Below are 24,812 nucleotides of genomic sequence, written 5' to 3' on the forward strand. Positions count from 1 at the left end.
AAGGAAGGAAACATAAAATCTCTAAGACAGGATTATCTCCCTTCAAATAATCACCATGTTGGTCTTCATCTTGGAGGATCCTTAGACCTTCTCTCATCTCTCTTTTATTTAGGGTGGTGGGGAGGTGATGCCCGGATCTACATAGTGAACTTTAATAGACACTCTCTGTTTCAGTGTATGGGAGTGTGTAATATAGGAATTGTTCTAGAGACATAGAAGATAACAATAAGAAAAGAAAAACCATGCGAGTAAGAGCAATATGAAACAAAAATGGGAGGAATGGTTGGGGAAAAAAAGGGCATCATTTGGCAAACTGAACAAACAGGGACATACTCTGAAATTGTCAAAATAGTGGGAGCACAGTGTCAAAGCTACAGGTGCTAGAATCAGTCCCCTTGGGTTTGAATCCTAAATCCATCATTTGCTAGATACGCAACCAGGAGAAAGGTACCTCACCTCCCTCCGGGGCTCAGTTTCTTCATCTGTGAAATGGAAATAATGATAGAGGCAGTTTGCAAGGGTATTTATAATGTATGGAGTTAATCCACAAGCACTGGGCACATGGTAAGTGCTCATATGTGTGGTGTCTTAAGGGTCTAAAATGACAGAAAAGGGAAGACAAGTCTACACTTGGAGCTGCTAGTTACAGTGGGAATATTTCAGGGCACAAAATGGCTGAAAAGTTAAGCAAGGCAGATCAAGACTACTCAATTCTCTTGGAGAAGGTTAATTCAGTTCTTCCGTACCTCTTCAAATTCTGGACTCTATGGAGGCCAGTAAGTTTTTGCTAGAGGTGTTTGTTTTGTTTTGTTTTGTTTTGTTTTGCTTTTTGTTTTTAAGTACAATAAAATTAGGACATATTATTGAGAACTTCATATGGGCACCAAAGGTAAAAGCCATAACATGAGTGCATAATATTCTTGTATAATCAGGGATAGACCTGTGAATAGATTATGGCGTGACATATTTTTTTTTTCTCCATTAAGGATAAATACTTGCTTTATACTACTAATCTGATCTGTTTCAGAATTCATAAATTTGGACTATTTTAAAATAAGGGTGTGTTTCCAAATGTCCTTCAGCGGGTCAGTAGTAAACCAAACTGTGGTACATCCATACCATGGAATATTATTCAGCAATAAAAAGTAATAGACTGTGAATACATACAACAACTTGGATCTCAGAAGTATAGTTAGTGAAAGAAGCTAGCCTCAAAAGATTACAAACTAAATGATTCCATTCATATGACATTCTAGAAATGACACAGTTGTAAAGATGGAGAGCCAGTTAGTGGTTGCCAAGAGTTAGGGTTGGTGGGAGGGCTGGCGGTGGCTATAAAGGGGTATCACGAATAGTGTTTATGATAATAGAATAGCTCTTGATTGTGGCGACAACTACACATGTGTTAAATTTCACATAACTAAACACACACACATACATTCACACACACAACACGTGCATGTAAAACTGGAGAGACAAATTCTGTGGATTGTACTCATGTCAATTTCCTGGTTTTGATGTTGCACCATTATCGTGCAAGGTGTTACCACTGGAAGACACTGGGTGAAGACACTCCCTCTACATTTTATGTAACTTTCTGTGAATCTGTAATGATTTCAAAATCAAAAGTTAAAAATCAAAGGTGTATTTATTCCTAATTTGATTTTTAACTTTGCTGATTTCCACCATACTACCACGACAAGATAAGGTAATCACTTAAAATACCGACTGATGGACAGCTCTTTGAATAGGAGCATCTTAGGGCCAGCAGCTGTATACTACTCCAAATTTCATAAATTTGCTATTTTCCGTTGCTTCCCGATGAAGATTCAGTGACAGAACCTTTATGGGTAATTAGGCGGACTCTAAAAAACATGCAGAATAACTTTTCCACAGCCTTTGAGAACTCAGCCAATATGACCCAATATATTTTGTTTTGATCACAGCCTATCTATGGGGGCCTTTTGATCACATTTTAGAGGAACGGGCAGTCGCTCATCTGAATCCTTGTTCCATGCAATACCAGCTCCCTTATCACTATCCCTGTAAGCTTCCTATCTCAACCAGATGGCAAAAACAGGGAGGAGATGCGTTTGGCACGCAGTAGACTCTTCAGAATTTGGGCTCCCCGACCAGGTGGAAGTTGTCTCAAAGAAGGTCTTTGTTGGCAGTGACCGCTAATGAGCAGTGACTGCAGTCTGAATGTGTGTGACATCCTGGTGTGGGAGTGTGTATTTAGCTTGTAGATCTTCCAAGGAGTGTGATGTTTTTGAGGAATAATAGCTGATTTGTCTGGCCTTATGTTGGATTTGGATTTTGGATTTTTTTTTTTTTTTTCCATTCTGGTTCAAAACCTGGTAAGCTTACTGAACATGCTGATTTATGTCCCCTACCTTTTAGTTAGTTGGTTAGTCTGTCAGTTGGCTGGTAAGTTACAGCCAGATGTGCTTTTAGTTTCGCTAACAGCGTGGAAGGTTTTGCTGTGGGTTTAGGGGTAAATGTATTCACAGAGGTCTAACCATTGTTGATGTAAGGAGGAATGTGTCCGCAGGAGATCTGTGGCTGAGGGCTGGGTTGTTTTGCAAGTTTAAGGGCAGTGCTTTCCTCAGACTGCAGGTAGCTGATGGCATTTATAGAGAGGTGTGCATGAAATGGTGCTAAGCCTCTGCATTTGTGTGACACTTAAGAAGTTTTAAAACCATTTCATGTGAATCTTTTTGTTATCTGCATCCAGGTAGGGCAGGTATGACACCCTCCACCTACTTTTTTTTGTTGTTGTTGTTAACAGATACAAAACGAAAGACTGGAGGGGTCATGATTTATTCAAGGTCACCAGCTCAGGAAGTGAGGAATCAAGGACTAGTTATACATTTTTAAATTTGGTGCTCTTTTCACCAGAACCTTCTGCCTCTGCACATACCCAGATACCAAAGAAATATGATAAGTTCTGTTTTCTTTTTATTGGCTTTAGATATCTTAGAGAATCTATGTTTATGGTGAGATCTGGGTTTATTTTCTGCCATCAGATGCTTATGTGGGTGAGAGATTGGACTTGAGAAATGTCAGTGAAGAAATCATTTTTATGGCCATTGATCTTTTGAGTATATGTTTCCCTATAGAACTAGATAATAGAAGGCAAGATTGCCTATTAAGTAGTGCTTGATGCTGACTTACCATTCAGAGAAATCAAAACCTTTTTCTTTTAACCATTCATTCTGTTTTAGTGGTTTGATTAACCTACTTTTTGACTCTTTCATTGGTCAGGTAATCTGTCCAATTAAGGAACTATTACTCTGTATAGGGCATGAAGTCCACAGATAATTTGGCACTAAATAATAACTAATAAATATTAAGTGAGTAAATAAATAATAAAATAAAATAGGAAGATAATGAAAGTCATGAGTACAGTTCTCTCTGCAGTTCTACTCAAGATAAATCATGTTGGCTGTTTTACGTTTTGTGCCTTTGTTTTTTTCATCTATTATAGCATCCTTGATTAAAATAATACTATCATTGGGATAAAAATTATTTTATTTGAAGTAGAGGGTTTCTTAATGACAACTATTACTCCTAAATAAACCATTTTTTAACTAATCTGTCCCACTGCTTTATTTTTAAAATGATATAAACTGATTTATTACTTGCATTATACCCCAGGACCATGGAAGAATTAATATATTCTCTTCCAATCATTATGTGACAGCAGCTTGAGGGAGTGTAGAACCCAGGAGCTGATGTTTATGTAAAGACTTAGGACACAAAAATGTATACCTTTTCTCATTAAGAAAACAGTTGAGTCACACAGGAAAGTTTTGAAAGACATCAGGAAAAAGACTAGCCTAATAATTTTGATAATCTGTACCTTTCTAAAGTTGGGATGGTTTATAGAGTACCAGGTTCATACAGAACTGGATATCATACACAACCCAAATCACCCTATGTGGTCCTAATGAGAAAAAGAAATTATTCATGTTTGGTGCTAAGTGTTGGCAAATGAAAATTTCTACTTTATAAGCCCAGGAAAATTCTACCTTAAGTGAGAAGAACATTGGTAGATTTGAAAAAAAGTAATCCATAATTGCTTTGTACTTTTGTATTTTGTCCAAATTCTTCTAGATATTGTGAGAACCCCCCCCCCACCCCCCGATTTCATCTTAAAGCATTTACTTGCATCTGTTTGGTCAAAGATCTAACACTTGAAGGCAGTATGGGAAAGAGCATCCAAAGGGTCTTCTTTTCTATTTTTGGCCTTCATGCTTGGAATTCCCTTATTCCAAAAATATCTTTTTGGGGAAACCCAAACAATGTGCTAAAATTAATACCCCAAAAGGAAATGAACTGGAATTGACCTTTGCTGCTTCCTGCCCCTTGTTTCCTGCTATTTTAGCAACTTTCTCAAAAGTGGCATCCGTCCATCTCTAGTCTTGTTATCAGAGTCAAAGCTGATTTCCTGACCGTGAGTCGCAGGACTGAGGGGCATGGGACTTTTAGCAAAATAGTGGGTTTGGCAAATGGAGATTAGAAATGCCAGACACAGAAGAATGCATTTGGTGTGATTCTCCTTCCATGAAATTCAGGAGTTGGCTGGCAGGAACGTTCCAGGAGAGAACTTTCGGGGTGACAAAACTGTCGTATCTTGATCGTGTTTATGGTGACATATGGGTAGACACTTGCTGAAAGTCAACAACCATACACTTGAAATGCATTTTAAATACATTAAATTTAATAAAAGTAAATCATTTAATAAAAATTAAATAAAATTCAAATATATTTTCAAAATGAAATAAACTTGATTATAAGTAATTTATATCTCAGTAAAGTTGATTTTTTAAAAATTGTGAGTAGAATGCAATTTGAGGGGTGCTTGGATGGCTCGGTTGGTTGAGCCTCCTACTCTTGATTTTGGCTCGTAATCCCAGGGTCATGGGATCAAGCCCCATGGGGAGCTTTGGGCTCAATGTGGAGCCTGCTTAAGATTCTCTGTCTCTCTCTCTCCTCTGCCCCTCTCTTGCTTCTCATGCTCTTGTGCTCGCTCTCTCTCTCTGAAAAAAACAAAAGAATGCAATTTGAAAAGCATTACTGCCAACTCCTTACTTATCCTTTAATTTGTCTTAGTACAGAGGACTGACAATATTCCAGGACAATATTTGATAGCAACCACCACTTTTCATGTTTTATAAGGTTAAGACGTCCATGCAATACCACTGAAAGATAACTTATCTCACAAAACAGGATTGTTCCACTTGCTTAGAGGTGTTTACGTTTTATTCCTCAAGATAATCTCATGCCTGCGAGTAGAACCATAACTTTGACTTAAAAAAATGTTTACATATTAATTTCATTATTGTCTTGCTAGAGTGAATGATTACCTAACAAATCCTTTCGTGCAAATTGCACACCTTTGTAGGACCTTCCTGGAAGACATATTGGGTGTACCTGCTCACCTTTGGTATAAGAATAGCTACTCAGCCTTGAAAAGGGTTCTCAGCAAGCAGACTTGGCTCATACTCATTTGCCCCCAGCTTCTCCATTACAAAATGTTCCCAGTCAGAACTGGTTCTTTTTAAGTCTTTGCAAACTTTGTTGGATGGAGTGTGGCTTTTCATTGTCTGTGTGCCCACTTTCTCTTTTCTTTGTCTCCAGAATACCATCTTATGTTAATCGCATACGGTAGTCAGAAATAGTCATTTATTTTGTGACAAATTTAATGATCCTTTTGAAAAACTAGATTCTGATTTCTCTAGTTAGGCTTTAGAGGCAACTATAAAAGTGATTTTTCTGATTGTCTTGCTGGACCCATTTCAGGGACATTCTAGCTAATGGCAGCCCTTTAACTAGTATTTAAAAATACCAAGCTTCAAAAAGGTATATGCCCCCTCATGTCAATTGCAGCATTATTTACAATAGCCAAGACATGGAAACAACGTAAGTGTCCATCAGTGGATGAATGGATAAAGACACGCATACACACACACACGCGCACACACACACACACACACACACACACAGAAGAATATTATTTAGGCCTAACAAAGAAGGAAATCTGCCATTTGTGCCAACATGAATGGATCTTGAGGGCAACTGAAATAAACCAGACAGAGAAGGACAAATACTTTGTGTTCTTGCTTAAATGTAGCATCTAAGGAGAAAAACCAAACTCACAGAGACAGATTGGTGATTGCCAGAGGCAGGGGTAAGGGTGATGGGTGAGGGGGCCAAAATAGATGAAAAATTAGTTAAAAGATACCCCCCAAAAAGAATCTTGAGGATAAAACTAATCTAGAAATATATACATATGGGGACACAAGACAGAATTAAGGGGAAACAGGAAGAAGAGAGACCTTACACGGCATGTCCTTTGAGTGGGAGCAAGCAGTGTGTACCTACAAGTCCTGGGGGCATATGAGGCCTTCCAGGGACTTCCAGGGTCTTCCAGGGGGAAGTACAAATGCCAGGAAGATCCAATCCATAATATGAGACTGGATTTACTTTCCACGAAAATTATACTCGTTTCATCTGTTTGCCTTATGGATCTGGAAACCTTAAACCAGGTAGGATCTCAGAGTTTTAATGAAGTACACAACTCTGAGTTACTTGCAGGCTCAAACTTTGGAAGTCTGCTGCATTGGAAGGGAAGTGGCTTAATGCCTTTTTATTTGCCAAACCACGAAATGATAAAGACCACTGACTTACACAAAGGAAGACCAGTGCCTATAGGTTTTTCTTATGATGTGCATACTTGAAAAGTAAATAATACAAATAAAAAAAGCCAGACTTGGGATTTGGCTTGCTTTTAGAGCTCACAGCAGTACAGTTAAAATGAATTTCTCTTCCTCCCTCCTACTTCCTTTGTTTTTCTCCAGACTTTGCCCTTTGAAACAACACTGAACAGCACAGGACATGGTATTTCCTGGGTAATGTCATTGGCTGTGAGCTTTGTTTATTAATCATGACATTAGGGCATTGAGAGATCTATATGGCTTCCTCTTGTACCATACAGGCTTCTCTCTCTCTCTCTCTGTCTCTGTCTCTGTCTCTCTCTTCTCTCTCTCTCTCTCTCTCACACACACATATGCACACACGCATACGCACACACATGCACATGCTCAAACTCCTTTTGCCCTTTGTTTTGCTTTGTGTCTTTCCCTCATTCTTTAAGAGAAGGCAGGATAAGGAATGTTTTTTCCCTATACTTCTCTGTTTTTTGCTCTTTTCTTCTTGTTGTGATTTTTTTTGATAGTGGTAGTATCAGCAGTAAAATGCCAGAAAGATCTTTTTGACAATAACATAAATATTATGTTATTATTTTTTTTTAAACAAAGATTGGGGGGGGGGCAGGGAATGTTAAAGGGGAAAAAGGATATAATTAAAACTGCTAACTAGCCTATGGTCAGAGCCAGGTTAGAATTTAAGGATGCTTCTCTGAAACTTCATATTATATCAACACCTGTCTTCCTGCTTTCCTGGCCCCTGACTTTTCTCCTTCCCTGCAGCACAGCACATTGAACATGCTACAATCCTGGGTGTAAACACTTATATCCATGACCCTAAAACTATTTTAGATAATCATATTTCATTGTTCACTCCTTCGGAAGTCATTACTACTTTTCTTTAAACCACGGCTCTGAAATTTCTCAGAGCATGGGGCAACACGATGGTGTGACATGTGTTGATATATGAGTAATCCATAGGTCAGTAAAGGTTAATGATAGGGACTGTTGGTTATATGTAAGCTTAAGTAGTGCCTGGCTCATATATGAGAAGAATAGGATCTCTGCATTTCTTCTTAAATTAACTTAATTTACAAGGGGAGATTTTGTAACGTTTGGCATAAATATTAATTAATAACAATAGTCATCAGTATTCATTGCTAATCGGTGACCTACTTGTATATCATGCTATATGTGTGGTTATATTGAGAAAGTCAAATAACTCCTCTTGGAGCTTACCATCTAAAGCAGGATGTCAGAGGTATGACTTTAGGTAGCCTTGCAGATACATTTTTTCGAAAAATGTAGACCTGAGACAGTTTTGCAGCCACCGTCAGTGGTTAGCAGCAAAGATTTTAATTAACACAGTAGTTCTTGAGTAGTAAGTTGTATGTCTAATCTTTGAGAAGTGTGTGCTCTTCTGACGCATGCGTTTTAGATATGGCTTAGTTTGGTTTTCTTTAGGTCCTAGGTATGTGGGACAGTATGTCTTATGCTTTGAAGCCATTTGTGTTGGGCTGCTTGTAGTTTCTGTCTTGTTGAGTTTCTAACTCTTAACCTCACCTGCTCTAGGCTCCTTAACTCCAGGAGCTCATTTTCAGCAGAATATGCTTTGGATGGTGGTTGAGTCTAAAATGCTTTCTCTCTTCCGACTTCAGCCAGGTCACGATCTCGCGGTCCGTGAGTTCGAGCCCCGCGTCGGGCTCTGGGCTGATGGCTCGGAGCCTGGAGCCTGTTTCCGATTCTGTGTCTCCCTCTCTCTCTGCCCCTCCCCCGTTCATGCTCTGTCTCTCTCTGTCCCAAAAATAAATAAACGTTGAAAAAAAAATTTAAAAAAATAAAAATAAAAAAAAATAAAATGCTTTCTCTCTCCTTTTTATGGCAATGGGATGGGCTTACGCACGCTAAGAGCCCAGGTATTGCTGTTACATTTAGCACGTGCCCATTTAGAATGATATTTATTAAATAAATGCGATGCCTGGGAGGGATTAGAAATATTTCACTATTCCTTAGCCTAGTGGAAAATGTAGTTTTTAGAACAATCCTTTTGTGTGTATTTTTGCTTTATATGCTTTTGTCTTTAGCTTAGGGAGAGTTGTATGGTGGATTTTTTCCCCTTTCCTCCTGCCACGACTTAGTTCAAGGAGCGAGTTTTCTCCTTTTGTTTCTGGTCTGTCAGGAACGAAGGCCAGCTTGTTGAGTCTGGTGCCCTAGGAGCGTGTGGTTGCAGTCTGGTCTCCTGCGGCAGCGATATCTACCGAGGTACCAAGGCCCCGTGCATGTTGGCCGAAGCCCACAGCTGTCGTGCACCCCGGCCTGTGGTTGACTGGGCTCTGATCTAAGTGCCAGGAAGGGAGATGACAGAGAGGTGGGCACGTGAGGTCAGAGAAGGAAGGGAGGAAGGTCGGCTAACGGACTCTAGATTGCCTGAAGTTAACCATTGCGAGGGGCACTTGGGCGGGGAGCTGGGGTCTGTGCCCCTGATGTCAGACAGTGTTGATTCCAATGGCTAAATGTGCACATTGTTCTCAACCAAGAGTTGGAAGCGTTCCAAGGGTGCCTTAGAAGACCTTTGTTGTCCCCCTTTTCATGAGCAGCTTCTCCTTCCCTGGCCTCGAGAGCATGTGAGGCGTGTCCTAGGGTCTTCGCGTGTCTTTTCAGATCCTGCACCCACTCTTCCGTGGCACATGTGTAAAGGCTGTAGCCGTGGCTGCTGGTGGTTTGTCTTGGGTTTCTTTCTGTGTCCCACTCTGCCAGCCGGGTAAGTGGGGGGAGCTGGCAGCAAGGGGAAGGAGCCGGAGGGAAGGTGGTGAAAGGCGCGCTCAGGGGTATCTGGCTTTGGGTTTTTACAGAAGTTGATAGCATTCGGCTTAGTGACCACAATTCAATTATAAGCACCGCACCGCCATCCTGAGTGACTCTATCCTTGCCAAAAACTGCTGTGTAAAGGCGGCTGCATTTTTGTTAGCCTTGCCTGATGGATTTTTAAGTATATTAACCACATACATTCACACAAAGGGGAAAATTTACTGCCTAAACAGAGGGACCTAAATCCCCCAGGCTAAATAAACCCAATGAAAACACAAGAACTGCATTTACAGGCCTCCCGAAGATAAGAATTCAACCTTTAAAAAGGTTCCTTCAAATGAAAAATGGATGGCTGAGCTGCTAATGGCCCAGTAACCTAGGAATTTAACTCTTCCCTAATGTGCAGGGACCTCGGATCAGTTCCAACTTCTCGGGATGGGGGATTTTCATCCCGGGCTTCTGGGCCTGGAAGGTCTAGTCGTGGCCTTAGAGGTTTAATGACCACCTTGGAGGACAGACTGTCTTGGCAGTTTTTGTGTTACCTTTGTTTCCCGTGTGTGTGTGTGTGTGTGTGTGTGTGTGTGTGTGCGCGCGCGCACAGGCACACGTGTATGCATGCATGTGTGTATGTGTAAAAGAGAGAGAATCGTATACGTGTGTGTCTGTGGGGAGAGAGGTAGGAGCCAAGGTCAGGGAGAGAGTGTGTGTGCCCCAGCTTTTCTCAGTTAGCATTTGGTCGAGGAGAGAAGCCGAGGGGAACTTGGTCTTCAGTTAAAGTTAGGGGAAGAGCTGGGGGGCTAAGAATTTACATAGGGGCATTATCCCGCATGTGTTCTCTACAGAAACAGGTTATCCATTAGGGTACATGTGAGGCAACAGGTCTCCCCCAAATGTTCTTGATCTTCCAGTGCTATTGAGGGTCTCTGAATCTCACTACCAGTAAATCCTGCCACTATGTTAAGAATAAGTATAAGGATGACCATGAATGGACCTGCAGGTGAATTCATGCCTCTGTAGTAAGTTATCTGAGTATTATTTTAAAATACACGTGGTGGGTGGGAGAGGGGTTAACTACAAAGGGGGCGAGGGAACTTTTTGAGGTGATGAAACTGTTCTGATTGTAGTGATATTTTATGACTGTCTGCATTTGTCAAATCCCATAGAACTGCATGTTAAAAAGGGTGAATTTTACTATCTGTAAATTATAGCTCAATAAACATGACCTCCCTGAAATAACAAATGAATAAGTAAATAATTTGTGAATGAACAAATGAGTATTCCTTTCACTTGTCCCCTGGCTGCTTTGCCAGCCAGCGAGCCATTTAGATAATGCTTCCCTTTCAAAGGAAGGACACCACATAGTCAACTCCGGCCTATGAGCTCATGATGCCAGTAAAGCAGTTCCAGAAAAAGCAGAGATGGTGTGTGTTTCCTCCTGGGGGCAGATGACCTAACCCTCCAGGTAGCAATGCCCTTGTATGGTTAGCACAGGTAGCGAAATACCTGCCTCATGCTGACTCACCAGATAAAAATCATTTCTCTGAATGAGTCAGAATCAAAAGTGTGCTCTGAAAAGTCTTATATGTCCTGCATCGTGAAAGACTGAAAGCACCAATTAGGGTACCTGCTTGTAGGGTCTCGGTGGCCCTATATGGATAATAAGCACAGCCTGCAGCTCTTATTTCCAGGCGTGATCACATTAAATTCTAGCTCACTCAATCGTATGCTCAAGTACAGGAGAAACTTCTTAAGTATGTGCTGTAATAATGTTGCTTATTCAGTTGTAAGTAAACCTAATAACGGTAGAACACCTTGCTTCGATGTTAAGTGTATACCTGGACTCTGTGTGTGTGTGTGTGTGTGTGTGTGTGTGTGTGTGCGCGCGCATGGTGTGTGCGTGTTAAGGATACAGAGTTAAAGCAGACTTGGGCAATGTAAAATACCACAGAAAGTAGGGGTTTCCAAGGAAAACATGGGGGAACTCTGTATGAGAATCTAATGTATGCTATAGCTTTTAAAAGGAAACATTAATAGTGAAACACGCCCTCAAAGGGCTAGCCAGTAATAAATTTTGTGTCAGAAATTACCTGTCAGTAGGATTATGTTAAATAATGTTGAATTGTTATTAGTCGGAGGGGAAAGGGGAGAGTAACTTTCTCAAAAACGTTCAAAGAGTGTAATGTTTCATACACAAATCCCATTATTGTTTAACGGGATTTTTGTGCTTAACCCTTCTCAAAGATGTATTGAAAATGTTGACCGTTTTAGTTCATCCCCCAAATGCAACCATTAAAGGAGAAGAAGCCAAACTCTTTCTCTGCAGGAATTTGGAATTACCCTGAGGACCAGTGTATCTTATTAGACATTCATTGCAGAGCATCGTGATTGGTAAATGTGTACCACTCGCTGGGATGACAAAGGAAACTGTCTCTACTTCTATGCCTTAGCAAAGCAGTAATGAAATAATGAGAGCCCCACTATTCCAACATTTTGAGCGTTTTTCTCAATTTGGCCAAGTAACTAAATATATGTGTTTCCCCTTTAGAAAAATCTCATTGTAAATGTGTGACTGCCTAAGAATTTTTAAGGTTTGTTGCAATATATTGGGTTTGAAAATGAGGACACTCACTAAGCCAGGGCCTAGAATGCCATCCTGGAAGCAATGAAGAATGGAGACTGATGGGAACAGTGTATGAGGCACACTGAGGTTTCAATATGAACTAACGCATTGTCACGGGGCCCTTCACAAAGGGCCACTTATGACTCATAGGTGTCAAATCATCGTCACTACTTTCAGAATAAAAGATCATTTTGACTTTATGTGAACTGAATGGAAAATGATTACTGCATCGGCTTGGGTTTTTGAAGGACGAAATCAGAGGTAAACTTTGGGATCCCTCCATGTGCTTTCATTTGACCCGTTGATTATTGGTCATTACCTGCCTTGGGTCCCTTTAGGAAATTGTCATATTTGATGACATGTTTGATTTCATGACATTCGGACAAGACCTTGCCATCAAGTGTGTGCATAAGCACCTTAGCCATTTGTGGGAATATTTATTTTTTTAGGTTGTCAAATACCAGTTTTAGTAAATGACCCCAGCAGTAATTTCCAAATGGTCTTGGGGTGGTTTAGTGTCACAGGTGACCTTTTAAAAGTGCAAGCCAGTGCATCCTTTCAGGGGCAACTTGTAATCTGGAGAGGCTTCTTGTCAGCCTGAAGCATTTGGATTTGCTTTAGGAAAGCTCTATCATGGTGGTAAGGACAATGGTATTTTAAAGCTCACTCAAGATGGCAGGCATTGGTGCCCTCCATTTGGGTTTTGATCTTGCGGTTATGGAATGATCTTTTAATTACATGACAAAATACATGGTTTCACGCTGTCCTGTTTTGAGTTAGTTAAAGCATACAGAGGCCAGGCTTACTGTTGTCACTCATAATGTAGTGAACCTGAGACTAAGTCAGTGAAACCATACTTTTCCCTTGAGATACCACCTTCACCACCAGCAGGTCCCCTGTCCTTGTCTAGTCTAGCTTCAATAAAAACAGATTGGATATTCCTATTAGCCCTTCTGAGAGATTCTTCATGCCCCACTCATAATGAAGGTTCCCTGTATTTCCAAAAGCTTCTTAACTTCCTGTGAAATTCCTTCTTGCCTTTCGGGTTTGTTTTTCTTTTAACAACTGAGCAAAACCATCTTTCTGTTATAATTCTGAACAAAACACCTTTGAAATTTCTTTATTATGGAAAATTTCAAGCCTGTTGTAAGTACAAAGATGAGGATAATGACCCCACAGACCTGTTGCTCTACTTAAACAGTTCTTGACTCACTGCCAGTCATGTTTCGTTGGTGTCTCTGCCCACATCCAGCACGAAGCATATTTCAGATATCATAGCATTTTATCCCTAAGCAGTTCAGCATGTAAGTATAAAAAGTGTGTATTCTTTAAAGAAGAGTAAACACAATACCATTTTTTCACCTAAAAAGTTACCCATGGTTTCTTAGTATTTTAAGATATCTTTCAAATTTCCTTGATTGTCTCATAGATTTTTGCCCTTTATTTTTATTTGTTTATTTGTTTGTTTGTTTGTTTGTTTGTTTTTGTATAAAACCACTACAGAGGTAGCCACAGCTGCGGCCTGGGTCCTCTGCGGGAAGCCTCCAGTGTGATTCTGTAGGTCATTGAATTCCCGGTAGGGAGATTTGATGAACACAGACTTTTTCCAGAAGTCAGGGGTGAAGTAGCTGTAGGTCTTGGATATGGCATCAAAGATGGCCTTGGCATAGTCGCCAAGGGTGGCAGTGCGGCCCCTGGCTAAGGTGTGACAGTCATCCATACTGGCCATTAGCAGCAGCTTCTTGGGCACAGAGGCAGAGATGATGCTGGTGACTCTGGGGGTAGGATGAGGCTCTCAGCGTGGAGGCAGGCACCTTTCAGGGACAGTGTGGGACTTGCCTGTCTCATTCCTCTAGTAGCCTTATCACATGGGGACAGTTGGCCGAGGTGATGGCCCCAAGCACAGCAGCGGCTACCTCCTTGGAGCCCTTAACGGCCAGACCAACATGGCCATATAGTCCCAGATGGGGACAAATGCCTTGAACTTGGTCCACTGAGCAATGCACATCTGCTCTTGTATGGCCTTATCCAAGGCTTATCCTTATCCTTGTGTTCAAAACCTTATCCTTGAGGCACATCCCCAGGAAAAAGTCAGTGATTTATGACTCCTTGATGGGCAAGAAGAAAGAGAGATATCCCCTAGGGATTTGATCTTAAGGCTCTTGACCAGGTGACCTAACTTCGTGTTGCTTCTTCAAGCTCTATCATCTGGGTCAGGCTGCCACTGCCTCCTACTCCAAGGCCCCAGCAGCACTGGTGTATTTCCACCATTTGGTGTTTTCTTAGAGAAAAAGTGCCCTTTATTTTCATCAGAACTGGAATAAGGTCCATACATTGAAACTGGTTGACATGTCTCCTGACACACTTTTAAATCACAGATCCACGTCTCCCTCTTCTTGATCTTCCTTGCAACTGACTTGCTGGAGAGCCTGTAGACTTTGTACACTCTGAATATTGTTGATTCCACTTTCATGGTGTCAGTTTAACAAGTTTTTTTTTCTTGTATTTCTTGTAAGTTGGTAATTTCTGGCTTTTTAGACTTGCCTTAGAGTCAAGCTCAATTTTTTTTTTTTTTTTTTTTGGCAAGGGTAATTCATGGCCAATGTGGAGTACTTCTGTCAGGAGGTACCAATTCTCTGTGTGTCTTTGGGGTATTGTCAGAGATTGAGAGTCCGTGCCTGGACCCATTATTTCTCTAGGGATTGCAAAATGGTGAAGTCTAATTCTATCATTCCTTCTTCATTTATTAGCTAGAATATTTCCATAAAGAGAACCTACCCTCAAATCTGTGCCTACCCTCAAGTCTGGTTCAAAACTTCTTAAAGCCTGTGTCCTATTAATTTTAGTGTCAGAGAGATGTCCTTTTACCTAATAAGTCCCCATAAACAACTCTTAACTCATAAGGGGAGGTATCGTGTAGGTGAAGACACCAGGCTGGTGTCTCAGCAGTCTTGGTTCTACCTCTGAGATCTGTATGATGTTGGGCAAACCTTATAATTGATTCCTCAGAGCTGGTGGTCTCCAGGCCCTTACCTACATGTCAGTCAGAGAAGTAGATTTTTTCTAAGGGCATTTGAACAAATCAGGCCACGACTTTCAAGAATTGTGTATCAAGAGTCTACACTAAAGTCTCTTTCAGGTGAAGCATTTTATGATTTTTAATTTAGGATAAAAAATAATGTACGTCCATGTCAGGGTGTTTAGGAATCAAATGACCATGAAGAACTAAAACGTTGTCTCTAACAAGGCATTATCTGATGTGTTCATTCATTAATTCATTAGCTTATGCATTTATTCTTTAAACAAGTGTTTATGCTATCCAAGCCCCTATAAAGTCTAAAGCTTGAGAGTAGGTATTGTGCACAGTTATCATTTTGGAATCTCCTGGAAGTACCATTCCTGAAACTTTAGCCTGAATTTCAGGGAGCTGAGAAAAGGATGCTGGGACGCTTGGAAGTCTACTAAAATCATCCATAAGAATGATTCCATGTAAGCGGGAGCCAAATTTGGAATTTTCCCCATGGAAAGAATGATTCCACGTACTTGAGAGCTCAATTTGGAATTTTCCCCGTGGAAAGTGTCTTTGCTATGCAGAGCCAGCATAGGGGATATTTAATAACATCCCCGAGAAGGAAAGGCAATTTAGAAGAACATCTGGAGAACTCTCATTAGTTGCTTAGATGATAATGTGGATCTCAAGTTGTAGAGGAGATGCAATCAGTGATCCCACCTCTAAATGTTTCCTCCACCTTCTGCTTTCGCCCGTACAACTACTGAATGCATGCAGGTTAGAAGCATGCATGAAGTCTACTGACAGCACAGTCCCAGGTTCCAAATTAGAAATATGGACTCTGGTTTCTCATTGATGTGCCTTATATTCCACATAGGATGGGTTGTAGAAGTGGCCCAGGTGGAGGGGATACTCAGGGGAAGGAAAGCAAACCCACCACTGGGATCACGCTGGCTTATGGCAGAAGCAGAACGAAAATAGAGTCAAAAGCACTCGCCTCAGAAACGAGGAGCAAATGAGGGCTTCCCTTCATCACTGTTTGACCCAGTACTTAATCACAGAAGGTGCCGCTGCTCCCCTGGCACTTAATCATTTAATAGAAGCTGTTCCTGGCAGGAAATGTTATGAAACAGCCTTCAGAGTGATAGGAGGAGAAGAGAGCAATGCTCCATTAAAAGATGCAGAGTCTCTCTTGGAGGCCATGAAGTTCTCTCATTCAGTTTAATTATCACCAACAAATATTTATTTTTTCACTTGATGAATATTTATTGAGTGGCTCATTTGAGCAGCATGCGGCGTAGGTGTCACCGTGACACAGAGATGGCAAGAAGCAGTTCCTTACAAGCCAGTGGGGCAGAGGCAGTTTGCACAACTCATTACGAAACAAGGCGAACTTGGACAGCACGGCATTAAAGGTGCACAAATGAAAGTTTTATGAGGACACAGTAGGAAGAGATTAGTTCTAGAGGGAGGATTGAGAGGCAACTTAGTGAAGGAGATGGGCACTGAAGGCGAACTTGGGAAACTGGGTAGAAGCCGGCAGGGAGAGGAGAAGCAGGGCACACGCAGTAAGACAGGAAAGGGCACGGAGAACAACCGTGCCTCCTTGGCATCCCATCTTCCTTAAAGACGTTAGGGCTTGGAGTCCACGTGTGTGTCACTGGGTGAGACCGTGACGCTGAACAAAAAGGATGAGATATTTTAAAAGTGTCCCCTCATTTGTATCAACTGCAGTCCTCCTGATCTTGCCCGAAATAGCATGTCATGTCAAACTGCTGTCATCGTGAGCCTTCCCTTGGGACATGCAGGCCCACCCGGGCCTCGGGTAAGCACTACCCTTGGCCAGACACCTGCCTAACAAGCTCCCAACGGGGTTGGCCTGGAGATTAGAATATTCGTGATTTTCTCAATTTGATGCCACAGGAAGGTGGGTGGAGCTCAGACATTGCACCTTTCTCTTCAAGACAATAGCAGGCATTCTCTAGACGCACAGAGCATTTTATGACTGACAAAGAACTTTCAAGGACGGGATCTGTTTTGATTCTTGTTACATGGTTTTTCATTATTCTTACTTTATACAGAAAGATATTGAGGGGCTTGTTTTTCAGATAATAAAAATACTGCTCTCGTTGAGCACACTGCCAAGTCCCATCCTGGCACTTTACATGCATCTCACAGAAGCCCTGAGGTAGACCATTCGTGTCCCCCTTTAGAAGACAGGCACAGAGAAGTTATATAACTTGCTTAAAGGCCCACAGCTAGTAAATTGTAGATGTGAGATCTGAATTCAGCCAGCATGGCTCCAAAGTTGCACTAGATGACCCAGGTCTGGAAGAGAAGTATTGTTCAAATTTACCATTTACCCAGCCGAGAGGACGCCTGGATATCACAGGGAACGTTCCCCAATGGCAAATATTTCTGCTGGACAAATGCCTTCTCACTCATTGGCCTACTATACTGCGTGGATTTCAAGAAAGCTGTTAAGGAGAAAATTGTTTGGTGCCTATTTATTCTCCCTGTCATTCTACATTGAGACATACACTATCCTCTTCAGTAAGAAAACCACACGTCTAATCCCACCTCTGTTCCTCCAGGATGGCAGGTAAGCAAACCTTGGGGACAGAGGGCTTTTCCAGGTTTTATGGGGAGCAGAGGCTCATGGGGAAGCAGCAGTGAGCACCGTGCTAGAAGACGTGGATTGTGGTCACGTGCTAAAAGTTGTGATGTTGGGCTACTTGTTGTACCCCTCCTGAGCCTCCACTGTATCAAATAATGACTCTTCTGCCTATCTCGTGTAAAAAAATTATAAAAATCAGTGTTATCTGTAGAACATCATACAAATGCAATGGGTATTATCCCTTACAGTTTCTAGCAAGTGATTACTTTTCTCAGAGCTCATCTCGTGCCTCAGTGCAGGAGACTTTTTAAAAAATGAGATTTGAGAGCAGCTTGTAAACTTCTGCACAATTTAGGCACATTACAATAAAATGGGCTTGATTTAATGAAGATAGTAAAAACAATAACTTCTAAAATGGCACAGTAGTTCATCCCTTATAGTTTGAGCTAGGGATATAGTTCATTGGTATAGATAAGAGAAACAATTTTTTGCAATCCTCTCATAGCTTTTTCTAGAAAATTCAGAATAAGTTACCTTTTTGATAACTTTATATTTGCAGAGATTTGCACTTGAGGAGATTAAATTTTGTTGGATGGAAGTGATATTGTGTGGTAGTGAAGAAGGTAGGCTTCAGAGACAAGCAGAATTTCCCTACGATCAGGAGAGATCGGCATGAGTCCTGGCTCTACCACTTACTGCTCTGAGACCCTAGGCAGCTGAGTGAGTTGCTCTTAGCCTTGTTTTCTCACCTGGAAAATGGGCACGTAATATTAATTACCTTTATAGGTGTTTATGAGGATTAAATGAAATAAGGTGTTCGAAGCATTTAGCATGGTCGGTGCTCATGTTCTTTTCTGAAAAGAACATGGCTCGGTTGTTGCAGAGCGCAGAATTAACTTCTTTTTTTAAGGTTGAGTAGTATTCCATTGAATACCACATTTTCTTTATCCATTCATCTCTCCATGGACATTTAGGTTGTTTCCACATCCTTGCTACTGGGAATAGTACTACAATGAACATAAGAGTCCTAATATATCTCTTTGAGATTCTGACTTCCATCCTTTTGAACAAATACCCAGAAGTGGGATTCCTGAATCATAGAGTAATTCTATTTTTTTTTTTTTTGAGGAAACTTAGTACTATTTTCTATAGTAGCTGCACCATTTTGCATTCCCACTGACAATGTTCAAGGGTTCCTATCTCTCCACAGCTTTTCCAACACTTGCTTTCTGGTTTTTGTCTTTTGTTTTTGTTTTTTGTTTTATTTTGTTTTTTTGTTTTTGTTTTTGTTTTTGATAATAACCATCATGACAGGTGTGAGGTGATAGCTTGTTGTGGTTCGGCTTCGCATTTCCTTGATGGTTAATGACATTGAGCTTTTTTTTTTTTTTCATATACTTCTTGGCCATGAAAACATTATGCTAGGTGAAAAAAGCCAGTCAAAGGAAGAAAATACTGCTGATTCTACTTACATGAGGTATTTAAAATGGTCACATTCATAACATTAAAAAGTGGACTTGGGGGGGGGGAGAAAAGGGGAATTATTAATCAATGAGCATAAATTGTCAGTTAAACAAGATGAATGAATGAGCTCTAGAGAACTGTTGTATATCGTACCTATAGTCTACAATAATGTAATGAGAAGTAATAATAATATAATAATGCGTAATAGAGTATAGTAGTACACTTGAAGGTGTATTAAGAAGGTAGATTTCATGTGAAATGTTCGTACAACAATAAAAAAAATTTAAATAGTTCTGAAAATTGGGAAGGTCTGACCCTGATTCTAAATATAAGGAAAAAAAATATGTTCCAATGTGGTTATACGTATCATCCTCGCAGAATTGGTCATTTCTTAAGTCTGATGTGACATAAGCCTAATAGTACATTTTTAAATTAGACGCACCATTGGCTAGTGACCTTTTGATAATGTTTAAATAAGAGGTTAAACAAAAGAAATAATTAGGAAGACAAAAGGCATTAACATGGTACATTATTTTGTGCAAATTTATCAATAACAGGACCCCGGTACCTTACTAGGGAAGTACCCAAATAGTTGGTCTTCCAATATCAATTGTAGGATAAGATATTCTCATTAAACCTCAGACTTGGATCTCCGGTAAGCCTCCATCTTAAACTAAATCTTAATAGCAAACAGATTTTGATATAACATCTTAAACTGATGGGTTTGCTTAAATTATTGTTTGATTTAAACAATAAATAAAAGGTTGTCTCCATCAAACGTATAGTTGGAACCCAATCAGCAAAAGACTTAAAAATTAATAGCTCAATGGAATAGTCAATGCCAAGTCTCTGATTTATTCTCTATTATTGAGATAGCAGAAATGGAATGAAACTACTCTTTGGAAATGCCAGAAAAGAACTATCCCAGAGCCCTCTGTGCTGATCTTGTTGGAGTCTTTGTTTGGGAGTCATCTGATGAGAAAAGCTGCATTGTAAGGGATTCCTTTTATTTCTTCAATAAGTAAATCCACTTGGAAGAGGTGTTCCCATTTATAACGAGCATCTCAGTGACTAGTGCTACAAGAGAACTCTCAACTAAAGGGAACATTATAGAGTCTGCTTTTCCTGTGAAAAAGGACACCCTCCAGGGCCATGTCTTGGTGTCTCCAGATCTTCACACAGGCTTGGTGCCTAATGAAAGATCATCATTGTCTCTGGAAAGAATCTTCTTAAGTGATAAAGTTGTTCATAGTGTAACATTTCTAGATAAAAGTTGTTATTTGGCCTTATAGAGATACTAGGAAGCAAATATTCAGACAATGCCTATTTACTTTTCCATACTTAGCCCTAGGCTTTTCTCATTTTTGACCCTCTTATTGGCATCCAGAGCCATCCTCATGAAGGGAAAGGGGGCCACAGATTGACCTGAATTCAATAATAAGCCTATCCAGCCAATCACTTTAGAGTTTGGAAGTGTTTGCATATATTGCCATGCCCCCTGCCATAGAAATGCTATTACCAAAGGGAGAAGCAAATAAAAAACAGAACACAGCCTAGGATCCAGTTGGTATTGAACATGAAAGAGTGCTTGCTGCCATTAACAGTTTTCAAAACCAACGAGAAGTCCCTAAAATGAATTCCACCAAAACTTAGTCCCAAATTTGGAGTTGAATGCTAATTCAAAAAGTTATGTTAAATCTCTACTTCCAAAATAATTTCAGAATGACATGAACATTTCCCTGTGCCTAATATGGCAGTATCTTCCGAGGGCCTCCAGAACTGAGTGGCCTTGGAATTATGTAGTGAGACTGGGGAAGCCCCGAGGGATTTCCAGAGTAAGACCATTCATGAGGTGCAGTCCAGGGTTGGCTAGCCCTGGGGATTCAGAAGGGTCACAGGGAATCCTGCCTCTTTGGTAGAATAATGTTTGCCTGGTCGGGTGGTGTGTAAAATATTACTGGAATGCAGGGTTACTAAAAAATGTTTAGTGCCAGAAAGCTTGGGTTATGATAGTTACAAACAAAGGAAAGTATCTACAATATCCCTTTTGCCCCAAAATAGATTTTAGCCACTATACAGCTACAATGGAATGTGTCCATTCATTTCTAAATGGGTCGTCTCCTACCTCCATGCTTAGGTCATAGTTATTTCTAGACTTTCATGTGACAAGACCTTCACACACCAAATTCAACAGTGTCACCTTCTGAACAAAGTAGCTGCATGTGCTGTGGTTTTCCCTTGTTTATTCTGTCTTGTTTTGTTTTACACAGCGTGTATCACTAGCCTCCTGATGAAGGTCAGTAGATTGAATTCAACCCCATTCGTTTAAAAGAGTGATAAATTCATGCCAGCGCCATGATCTCACCCCCCCTGAGTAGCAGAGTGTGTCTGTGGTGTGCTGTGAATTCAGCTTTCCAGATGCAAGTGTTCTTGTGACCCTGAAACCACACCTGAAAGACAGGATGGTGTCGTCATACCAGCATGCATTCTGACTGCAACTTAATGTATTAAGGGCAACATGTATCCAGAGGTGAAAAGAACATGAAAATGACTGATTTATTGTTTTACTTGAGGAAGACCCTGTAATCCAAAGAAACCGTATCAATGGAAAGGGCTCATCCAAACACCAGCGTGCAGTTTCCTAACAGTTTCCTGCCAATTCGCTATCGAGTAGGTGTTTAGGAAGTCTCCGGTGGATTCTAATTGTACAAGGGCCAAAAGAGATCTTATTGCCAAGGCGGAGGTCAGTGATTAACACTATGATATGAAGTCATAGTCCCTGCAGTGCAGCTCTTTGTAGTGTGCCAGGTTTGAGATCTGTGTGCAGGCAATGTTGACACGTGTGCCTGTGAGTGAAAGTCAGGTGAAGAGGGTGGTAAATTTCATGTCCCAACATGAATTCTTACACACAGATTCTCTCTTCCTCCCTCCCTCCCTCCCTCCCTCCCTCCCTTCATCTCTCTCTCTCTCTCTCTCTCTCTCACACACACACACACACACACACACACACGCACACACACGCGCGCACACACACACACACACACACACACACACACACACACCTTCCCTCCAATCATATATCCCTTAAAGATGTTCATTACGTCAGCCATCCATGAAGTAGGGGTAAGAAAACCTTAGTAACCTGTAGCCATCAGACATGCCTCCTAAGGCATGCTATTGACAAGACTATGAAGACATGCTCTAGCAATCAAAGAGCACCCAAAGAAGTGGGAAACCATACCATCCTATCACTGCCAGGGCTGAAGGGAGCAGAATCGTAGCTGACATTTCTTAAAATGTTATTACGTGTACTGAGTGCTTTATGTGCATTATTACTTCATTTAATCATCACGTCAGTCTCCTGAGGTAGGGACTGTATTCATTTCCATTTTACAGATGAAAACGAGGCTCAGACATGTTAAATGACTTATTTATGGTTACACCGATGGACTCTAAACCATTGTGCAATGCAAGTCAAAATGCTCCCACCTGCTTCTCTATAGGAGCATGCATGGGAGGACAGCTTGTTACTCGGTACCAAATACGGTCTCTACCTACATGCATGTGAACACGGATGGATCTATAGTGGGCGTGGGCCTGAGTGTGCACTTATGGATGGACACTGCTGCCCATGCAAGCTGCTTGGCCTTATAGCAGCCTCTGGTCATATTCTAATATAATCAAAGAATCCTCGTATTTCAGAATAGCCTTACCGATCAAACTCTGCCCAATCTGAAATGCCTTTTCTCTGTTTGGTGAGAGTCGAAGGAGTGTCTCAGGCCAGTGCTTAGTTCACATTCTATAAATGGCTCTTATTCCTTGATCTGACTCACTGTATGTATTACAGCAAAGTCACTTACAGATCAGTTTATTTTTGGAATCTTAAAGAAACAGATTCTACAGGGAGTGTTTGTTTCTGACCACAGGCTAGTACGAATGAAAACCCATCTTGGTGAGGAACTTTCGTTTCGTTTGATTCCCCCGCCCCCAGCTCTCTGTTAGTGATAAGTCTTTGCATTTTGTGTTAAAATGTCCTGAATTATTTATAGCAGAATGGCAGACCTTTATGCCAACCTCTTACCTAGGAAAGGAGTTTTGTGGTGCGCAAGTGGGAGAAGAGCCTTTTGGGGTTTACACAAAATAATATCAGAAAAAATGAACACAATTAATACTCAGGAAAAAAAGATTATATGCCTATTTCCTACTTTGCGACTTTGCAATAGATATTTTCCCTAAGATCAAAACCCAGGAATTGGATAAGAACAATGATGATGATGGTGGTGGTGGTGGTGGTGGTGATGATGACAACTACCACCACCATTAGTAGAGATTCTGGATCCATCTATTAAATAAATATGGCATACTGCCCTCTACAGGTATACAATCTAAATCGGATAGTATTAAATTCATACCACTGGAGAAAGCATCCTCAAATACACAGGCCAATGCAGCAATGCAAATGGAATATTGAGGCCAGTGAAATAACTAAAACCTTTATGCTCTGCAGGTCTGGTTTGTGCAAATTCTGAAGCCAGAAAAGAAGGAGGCACTTAGGGGTGCCTGGGTGGCTCAGTCAGTTAAGCATCCGACTCTAGATTTCAGCTTAGGTTATGATCTCATGGTTCATGAGTTCAAGCTTTGTGTCGAGCTCCGTGCTGACAGCGGGGATCCTGCTTGGGATTCTCCCTGTCAAGAACAAATAAATAATTTTTTTAAAAAGGAGACATTTAGTAACACATTATTTTAATTTACTCTTTGAAAATTTGTGAGTATGTATATTTGGTATCGGTATCAGGAAAGAACAACTGGGAATTCGTGAGCTAGGTTTTTGTTTACACTTGAAAAAGCTAATTATTATTGGTTTGGCTAAGCCCTGTTGTTTTGTTGTGTTGTGGTTTTTTTGTCGTTGTTGTTTGTTTGCTAACAGATCTTTAATGAATAATTAATTAACAATAGCAGGTTTGGAAATCTCAAGTTTTTTGCAGTTCACAATGGTTGGATTTTATACTGCATTTTACCAACATTTTAAGATACTAAACTAACAGACCTTGTGTTCTTTTTTTTAAGTTTATTATTTATTCTGAGGGAGGGAGGAAGAGAGGGAGAAGGAGAGAGAGAATCCCAAGGACCCTCATGCAGGGCTTGATCCCCTGAACCATGAAATCATGACCTGAGCCAGAATCAAGAGTCGGATGCTTAACTGACTGAACCATAAACTAACAGGCGCCCCATTAACTAACAGGCGCCCCATTAACTAACAGGCTTTGTACAAAAAGAGAGTCTGCCTGGCTCCTTCTTTACCCCTCTACCTATGCCTTATCCCAGTCAACACTCTTGTAAGTTTAGTGTCAGAGTTGAACATTTCTCTCAATTTATTCTTTGCTCAATTTATTCCTTGGGGATATGAACCAACAGAGGAAAAATCGCCGGGCCAAGAGTCTGAAGAACTGATTTCCTGGAGTACCTTCGCTTCCACCTCGGGTTCAGTTTGGAATAATTTGGCCTGAGTACCAAACAGCTCTTAATTTTATTCCTCTCCTATTAAAGGAAGGGCTGGCTCAGATGGTCTGGAGTCCACAAGTC

At 40.8% G+C, this 24,812-nt stretch overlaps 1 pseudogene; it reads right to left on the reverse strand.

Annotated features, from left to right (window-relative positions):
- Positions 1-9,894: 9,894 nt before the first annotated feature.
- LOC115501742 lies at positions 9,895-23,550 on the reverse strand (annotated as a pseudogene).
- Positions 23,551-24,812: the final 1,262 nt, after the last annotated feature.

The sequence above is a fragment of the Lynx canadensis genome, chromosome A2 (genome assembly GCF_007474595.2).
Source record: "Lynx canadensis isolate LIC74 chromosome A2, mLynCan4.pri.v2, whole genome shotgun sequence".
Taxonomy (NCBI): domain Eukaryota; kingdom Metazoa; phylum Chordata; class Mammalia; order Carnivora; family Felidae; genus Lynx; species Lynx canadensis.